This window comes from Bufo gargarizans, chromosome 6, assembly GCF_014858855.1.
Source record: "Bufo gargarizans isolate SCDJY-AF-19 chromosome 6, ASM1485885v1, whole genome shotgun sequence".
NCBI lineage: Eukaryota > Metazoa > Chordata > Amphibia > Anura > Bufonidae > Bufo > Bufo gargarizans.
Window position 1 is genome coordinate 49,114,160 of NC_058085.1, and position 8,576 is coordinate 49,122,735.

The following is an 8,576-nucleotide window of genomic DNA, read 5'->3' on the forward strand; positions in this document are numbered from 1 at the left end:
CAACCAAATAGCCCGCCGGGCAGAGTGGGATAAGGCGGAAGCCCTAGCGAAAAATCTTAAGGTATCCGCAGAAGCGTCAGCTAAGAAATCAAAGGCATTACTTATAACAGGGAAGGAAGACAATAACTGCTCCCTAGGAGTCCTCCTTTAATGTGAGCCTGTAACTCCCCCATCCACACTTTTAGTGATCTGGCAACATACGTAGCGGCAATATCAGGTTTGAAAGCTGCCACAGAGGCTTCCCAATTTTTCTGTAAATAAACCTCTGCTCTCCTATCCATCGGGTCCTTGAGTGAACCCATGTCCTCAAAGGGAAGTGTGGATTTTTTAGACATTTTTGCTACTGGGGCATCAAGCTTTAAGGCCCTATCCCATGGGGCAGACAACTCCTCATCAAACGGATACTTCTGCTTTACCGAAGAAGGGAGAAAAACTTCCTATCCGGCTTTTTCTATTCTCTGGCAATCACATCCTGAATGTTCTTATGCACATCAAACACCTTCCTCTTCCCGGGAGCTAACTCTTCAAACATAGAGTCCTGGACTAAATGCTGTGGCCTCTGATCGTCCAACTCCATAGTCGCCCAAACAGCCTTTACTAGGGAATTAGTATTTTCCACATGAAAAAGTGGTCTCCCTGCAGCCTCGTTCTAAGAAGACTCGCCTGTTGATCTCCACTCTCCTGCTTCTTCCAGACCAGAAAGTATCTCACTATCACTGGAGGGGGAGTCTTTTGCAGCAGCTGTGAAAGTACTGGGCCGCTGCTTTCTCAGACCGCTAAACGACTCCCTGACCTCTTCACGTATCATCTGTTTTATGCTGCCCATAAAAGATGGAGCTTCCTCTTCCATTAATTTGCTGATACACCCCTGACATAGGGGTTTTGCCCAGAGAGAAGGAAGCTTCTTCTCAGATACACCACATCCCTTCTCCTTTACTCGGGAATAGTGATGAGCGAACTTCTGTTTTAAGTTCGGCGTCTAAAGTTCGGCTTCCGGTTAGCGGAGAATCCCGATATGGATCCCGATATGGATTCCGACTTCCGTTGTGGTCCGTGGTAGCGGAATCAATAATGGCCGATTATTGATTCCGCTACCACGGACCACAACGGAAGTCGGAATCCATATCGGGATCCATATCGGGATTCTCCGCTAACCGGAAGCCGAACTTTAGACGCCGAACTTAAAACAGAAGTTCGCTCATCACTACTCGGGAAGTCTTCCTACAAGACTCCTTTGAAACCTCGGCATCAGAAAATGACCCCGTAAGCATTAAGATAAATAATATATGCTGGGGTATAACCCCCTCTTACCCCACCATGGTACCGATGTATCATGGGTGGTCTCAGTGGGATCAGCGCACTGAGCCTCCTCCATGTTTCATACAGCAAACAGCTAGAATGGAGGAACTGCCACGCTTCTTCACCCAGCATTACAGGGAGCCGGATGGGCTTTTGTGCTCGGTGAGCGAAAGCCGGTATCCCTCCCCTTCCGGTACTCAGCGTTAGCTTCCTCCCACCGCCGCAACCCGGAAGTACCCGCAGATCATCGCGCGGGCCGAACATGCGAAAACGGCCGCAGAGGAGCCCAGGAAGGCCAGACCCTCCCAGGAACCTGGAAGGAGGACGGGAGGGGTGAGGACAGAGAAGGGAACCCAGAATTCTGCAGCGGCTCCAAGAGGAGACCCTCCACACACTATTTTTCATAGCCGGGGCCCCCGCAGCTCTTTTCTTGATATCCAGCGGACAGGAAACAGAACTGGAGATAGAGGGGATGATCCCTCCTTTAAAAGGCGGTTCTGGTTCCTGTTTACTGAGGAGGTGGAGGCGGTCTCTCCAGGGGTGCTGTCATAGGTGATAAAGAAAATGATTTTTAGCCCAAAATAAGTAAAATATAGTCATAAAAAAATGAGTGTCCATAGCCCTTAAAGGGGTTGGCCCATCTCATACGTTAGTGCCATATCTCTAGGATTTGCCACTAGTGTCTGATAGGTGTGGGGCCCGCACCTATCTCTAGAACGGAGCCTGCAAAGTGACGGACAGCATATTGTGCAGGCGCAGCCATCCTCTGTACATTTCTATGGAAGTGCCGAAAATATTCGGGCGCTGACTCAGCAATTTCCACCAGCCCCATAGAAGTGAATGGCACAGTGGTCGCGATTGATTGATGCGCTTCCCATACGTTTCTATGGGACTTCTGAAACCAGAAAAGAACGAGGGTGGCCGATCCACGGGCTTAGATACTGGTGGCATATCCTACCGATAGGCCATCAATGTGTGAGATGGGCCAACCCCATTAAGCCACATTCTCAGGGCTTATGCACACGACCATATGTATTTTGTGGTCCGCAAAAAAAAAAAAAAAAAAAAAGACATCCGTGTGACGTCCATGTATGTGTTACCAGGTTATTTATTTTTTTGCAGGAAAGATACCTTTTGTATCACTTTTTGGCTACATGCACACGACCGTTATCGGCAAATCGCGGATCCGCAAAACACGGATAGCGTCCGTGTGCGTTCCGAAATTTGTGGAAAGGCACGGACCGCCTTTAATGTAACTGCCTATTCTTGTCCGCAAAGCGCGGACAAGAATAGGACAGGTTATATTTTTTTTTCAGGGCCACGGAACAGAGCAACAGATGCGGACAGCACACGGAGTGCTGTCCGCATCTTTTGCGGCCCCATTGAAGTGAATGGGTCCGCATCTGAGCCGCCAAAACTGCAGATCGGATGCGGCCCAAAACCACGGCTGTGTGCATGAGGCCTTTATTTAACTTTTTTTTGTAAAGGAAAGAAACCCCCAAAAAAGCTATTTTTGCAGTTATTTTAATATTTTTTTTTTTATTACTGCATTCACCGTGTTTTACAGTTTGAGTTGTTACTGACGCAGTGATACCAAATGTGTATTTTTTTTTTGGGGGGGGGGGGACAACGATTTTCACTGGGGCAAAGCGCCTTTTTGCATTTTTTAAACTTTTTATATTATTTCCAGTCCCACTACGAGACTTGAACACTGTTTGACGATCACTTCTGTAATACACTGCAATACTTCTATTTTGCAGTATATTACACCTGTTTTGCTGACAGGCATCCTATTAGACCCCGTCTGTGACAGGGCCTAACAGGCATATGTACAGTGGATATAAAAAGTCTGCACACCCCTGTTAAAATGTCAGGTTTCTGTGCTGTAAAAAAATAAGACAAAGATAAATAATTTCAGAACTTTTTCCACCTTTAATGTGACCTATAAACTGTAGCACTCAATTGAAAAACAAACTGAAATCTTTTAGGTGGTGGAAGAAAACAAAAAAACTTAAATAATGTGGTTGCATAAGTGTGCACACCCTCTTATAACTGGGGATGTAGCGGTGTTCAGAATTAAGAAATCACATTCACAATCCTGTTAAATAGGAGTCAGCCTACACTGGCCATCATTTAAAGTGCCTCTGATTAACCCCAAATAAAGTTCAGCTGCTCGAGTTGGTCTTTCCTGAAATTTTCTTAATCGCATCCCACAGCAGAAGCCATGGTCCACAGAGAGCTTCCAGAGCATCAGAGGGATCTCATTGTTAGAAGGTATCAGTCAGGAGAAGGGTACAAAAGAATTTCCAAAGGCATTAGGCTCCATTCACACGTCCGCAACGTGCTTTGCGGATCCACAGAGCCGCGGATCCGCAAAACACGGAAAGCGGCAATGTGAGTTCCGCATTTTGTGGACCACACATTGCCGGCACTAATAGAATAGGACATGTTCTATTTTTTTGCGGTACGGAAGTGCAGATCCGCAATTCCGTGTCCGGGTAGCACATCATGCTGCCCCATAGGAATGAATGGGTCCGCAATTCCGTTCCGCAAAATGCGGAACTAAATTGCGGACGCGTGAATGGAGCCTTAGATATACCATGGAACACAGTCATCATCAAGAGGAGAAAATATGGCACAACAGTGACATTACCAAGAACTGGACGTCCCTCCAAAATTGATGAAAAGACAAGAAGAAAACTGGTCTGAGAGGCGACCAAGAGGCCTACAGCAACATTAAAGGAGCTGCAGGAATATCTGGCAAGTCCTGGCCGTGTGGTCCATGTGACAACAATCTCCCGTATTCTTCATATGTCTGGGCTATGGGGTAGAGGGGCAAGACGAAAGCCTTTTCTTACCAAGAAAAACATCCAAGCCAGGCTACATTTTGCAAAAACACATCTGAAGTCTCCCAAAAGCATGTGGGAAAAGGTCTTATGGTCTGATGAAACCAAGGTGGAACTTTTTGGCCATAATTCCAAAAGATATGTTTGGCACAAAAACAACACTGCACATCACCAAAAGAACACCATCCCCGCAGTGAAGTATGGCGGTGGCAGCATCATGCCAAGGGGCTGTTTTTCTTCAGCTGGAGCTGGAGCCTTAGTTAAGCTAGAGGGAATTATGAACAGTTCCAAATACCAGTCAGTATTGGCACAAAACCTTCAGGCTTCTGCTAGAAAGCTGAACATGAAGAGGAACTTCATCTTTCAGCATGACAACGACCCAAAGCATACATCCAAATCAACAAAGGAATGGCTTCACCAGAAGAAGATTAAAGTTTTGGAATGGCCCAGCCAGAGCCCAGACCTGAATCCGATTGACAATCTGTGGGGTGATCTGAAGAGGGCTGTGCCCAGAAGATGCCCTCGCAATCTGACAGATTTGGAGTGTTTTTGCAATGAAGAGTGAAAGTCAATATGTGCCATGCTGATAGACTCCTACCCAAAAGACTGAGTGCTGTAAGAAAATCAAAAGGTGCTTCAACAAAGTATTAGTTTAAGGGTGTGCACACTTATGCAACCACATTATTTTATTAGATTTTTTCTTCCCTCTAAAAGATTTCAGTTTGTTTTTCAATTGAGTTGTACAGTTTATAGGTCACATCAAAGGGGGAAAAAGTTCTGAAATGATTTATCTTTGCCTCATTTATTGACATCACAGAAAGCTGACATTTTAACAGGGGTGTGTAGACTTTTTATATGCACTGTACATGGCAGATCTGGGGGCCACTGGCATCCTGCAAACGCATTTTCTGTAAAGGGGGGGGTGACAAAATAAAATGCTATTTTGCCAATGTTATTTTTTTTTTTTATTGTTGAAAAATTGCTACAGTTTTATAAGTCTGGGTTCTTACAGACGCAGAAATACCAGTTGGGCTCATGCACGGGCAACATCCATGCAGCGGCCGGGACGGATCGAGACCCATTCAACTTAAATGGGTGATCCGTCTGCACCGGAAAAAAAGAAATGTGTTTTTTTGCGGTGCGGAGGCACGGACAGAAACACCACGGAAGCACTCTAACACATGAAACCACCCCACACTGAATACCCTGTACGTGCCAGGCAGAGGTTAATGTGCCGCCATACTTATATATCACATATACTGGTCCTGATTTCCACAGCACATCTGCCGGGTTGCGGTCCTGTGGCATGTACAAAGTATTCTGCAGCAAATCTGAGCAAATGCTGCCAATAGAAAACTTCTATTCTACTATTATGTATCAATTCTTCTGTTTTCAATATATGTGCTTGCTGTCAGTGAATTGGAAGCTTTGCAGCTGCAAATTCACAACAGGGATAACTTCTCATGGATGTTACAGAGTTTGTGCTACCATTCTATTTTAATAGAATTTGGCGCGGAAAACGAGTTACTTTTGTTATTTACCGTCTGAAACGCTCCACATTCTCTTTACTCCATTGTAATGACGCCCCCTGGTGTTTAATCTGTATAGTATTGTGCACGCCCACCTACTGAGGTCGCACATGCTCAGTTACAACCCTCAACTACAGCAGAAAGGAAAGCCCCCCCCCTTCCCCGCCGAGATGTGATAGGGCAGGGATGCTCAAGCTGTTGCAAAACTACAACTCCCAGCATACCCTAATAGCTGTAGGCTGTCCAGGCATGCTGGGAATTGTAGTTTGGCAACAGCTGGAGGGCCGCAGCTTGGGCATCCCTGTGATAGGAGAAGAGCTGCAGCAGAAAGGACACACCCCAGAGGTGCCAGCCTGAAGATCATTTAGCAGACTAATCAGAGCACTGGATGAGGAGATCTCTGGTCCCATGTGAGGTACCAGGCTTGTCTTCTCCTGTAGGATCACGGACCCATCACGACAGCCGCATGGATGGAGCCTGTGCATTGTGGACTGCAAATCGCGGCCGCGTGAATGAGCCCTAATGCGGACAATAATAGGACATGTTCTATTGTTTTGCGGAACTGACATACGGAAACGGAATGCACGCGGAGTAACTTCCATTTTTTTTTGCGGACACATTGAAATGAATACTTACACATACGGTCCGCAAAAAAAACAAAAAAAAACGGTACGGACCCGGAAAGAAAATACGTTAATGTGCATGAGCCCTTTAGTGTTATGTTGACTGGCATCCTATTAGACCCTGTCACAACTAGCACACAACACAACGTATATTTTTGTCTTAGGTCTGAAGGGGGTTAACAAAGACTGTTTAGAGCCGCAAAAACCACGACACTGTACAGATCCCAGAGAACACCTCCATTGTTTTCAATGGGACTCCACGCTGTTATTCATACGACACGTCCTTTCTCGACACGATTTCCACGAAAATCATGTTTTGACTGTGCAGTGTGAATACGGTCTAAAGCTCTCCATCAGCATTGATAGGAGGAATAACGTTGGACGCAGTTGTGTTCCTCACGTCCAAATGGCGCGCTCCATTGTAATTGATGGACTCAAGTGTTAACATCGCCTAATATACTTTGTATAAGGACAGCATCTAGATGTAAAGGAGAATGTCTCCATTCACTGACAGCAAGCAGAGACCCCACAGTGACTGAAACTTATACGTGCAATTCCACAGGCAGCATGTCACACAACATTATCATCAAATGTCGCACAACGCAGACATCTGCGACTACATCCCCACCCCACAGAGCTCTGGTCTATAGGGCGATATTATAAAACATGGCACATATGTGAGGTGACCCATGACTTCTACCTATATGGGCTCAGGGTGCCCAGGACGGTGTACAGCCCAAACAAGAAAGGATTTCATTCACAAATATCACTACCACAAGCTTATGAGCAAAAAATCTAAAGTCGGTGGTTAAAATGTCCCCCTCACGCCGGTGTTTTGGACTTTATCCCGCCCCGTAGCCCAGCGCCCATACGCACCTGTCCAGCTTCTAACCTGAGTCGCTATGCAGCACTTCCTGGTTTTCCTGTACACGTGTCTCAGAAACACCCGCCACTCCGCCCCGAGCGACCCTATTGGCGGATTCCCATTATCCCCGCCCCTATGCTAAAGGTTATTGGACGACTCAGCCGTCAATCATAGATTCGGTTTATTCTTTGTTTCTCTGATCAAATCGCTGAGAGAAACGTAAAGCGGGCGGGTGCAAAATGTAAAGCAGAGACGTGTGCTGAGTGCTGGCTGCTAATTAAATGGCTATATCCTTCTAATGGATTCTGAGGAATTAATAAGGGCTCATTTGAGGAAGTTTAATTAATTTCTTACTGGAGCTATTAAACCTATTCTTGGAAGAGCACGAGTACAAAGTCTGCATTGTTGCAGGTTGTGTAGCTGTCATGACTACAAATGCATGAATTGTGTCTTCCCTGCCTATTAAAGTGGCTGCCTTCTTAGGGCTCATGCACCCGAACGTATTTTATTTTCGTGTCCGTTCCAGTTTTTTTGGTGGACCGTATGCTTAACCATTCATTTCAATGGGGCCGCAAAAAAACGGAAGTTAGTCTCCGGGCATTTCGTTTCTGTATGTCTGTTCCACAAAACATAGAACATGTCCTATTAGGCCTCATGCAATCAGCCGTTGGTGGTCGTGGCCAGTATTGCGGCCCACAAACAGCGGGTCGGCAATATGCGGCAGACCCATTCACTTCAATGGGTCCGCAATCCGGATCTGCGGTGCGGAACTGAGGCACGGAAGCACTACGGAGTGCTTCCTAGGAGTTTTTGTCCATGTCATTTTTTCAATTTTGTTACGGTGCGGACGGGTCACGGACCCATTCAAGTTTAATAGGCCTGGATCCGCCGGTTGGAGACCGTGCATTGGAAACCGCAAATTGCGGTCCCCAATGTACGGAATGGCCGTGTGCAAGAGGCCTTATTGTCCGCATAATGGAGAAAGATAGGACTGTTCTATTAGGGGCCAGCTGTTCTATTCCGCAAAATACGGAATGCACACGGACGTCATCCTCATTTATTTAGGACAACATTATCAAACTCCCAGAAAACCTGGGAAATACACTAGGTCTCATTTACATGACCGTATGAATGGGTCCACATCTGTTCCGCAATTTAGCGAAACGGGTCTGGACCCATTCATTTCAATGGAGCCGTTGCTCCTTTCCGTGGGGGCCGCGCAAAAGAGATTGAACATGTCCTATTCTTGTCCGTTTTGCAAATTGCAAAATGGACACAGGCGGACCGCAAAAGGCGGAGCAGTCATCTGAATGAGCCCTTCATTTGATGGCAGTAATGGATGTCATACAGTGGCTTTCATCACCTATAGTAGGGATGGCCAACCTGAGGTCCTCCAGCTGTTGCAAAACTACAA

General features: G+C 46.3%; 1 protein-coding gene across 2 annotated transcripts in view; it reads right to left on the minus strand.

The window, feature by feature from the left end:
- The window catches only part of SLC39A11 (solute carrier family 39 member 11), a 310,670-nt gene extending 303,431 nt beyond the window's left edge, over positions 1-7,239 (minus strand). For both annotated transcript variants that reach the window (XM_044297525.1, XM_044297524.1), the window contains exon 1: positions 7,174-7,239. The gene's annotated coding sequence lies outside the window, so the exon portion shown is untranslated. The remainder of the gene's footprint in view (positions 1-7,173) is intronic.
- Between the last annotated feature and the right edge of the window lie 1,337 nt (positions 7,240-8,576).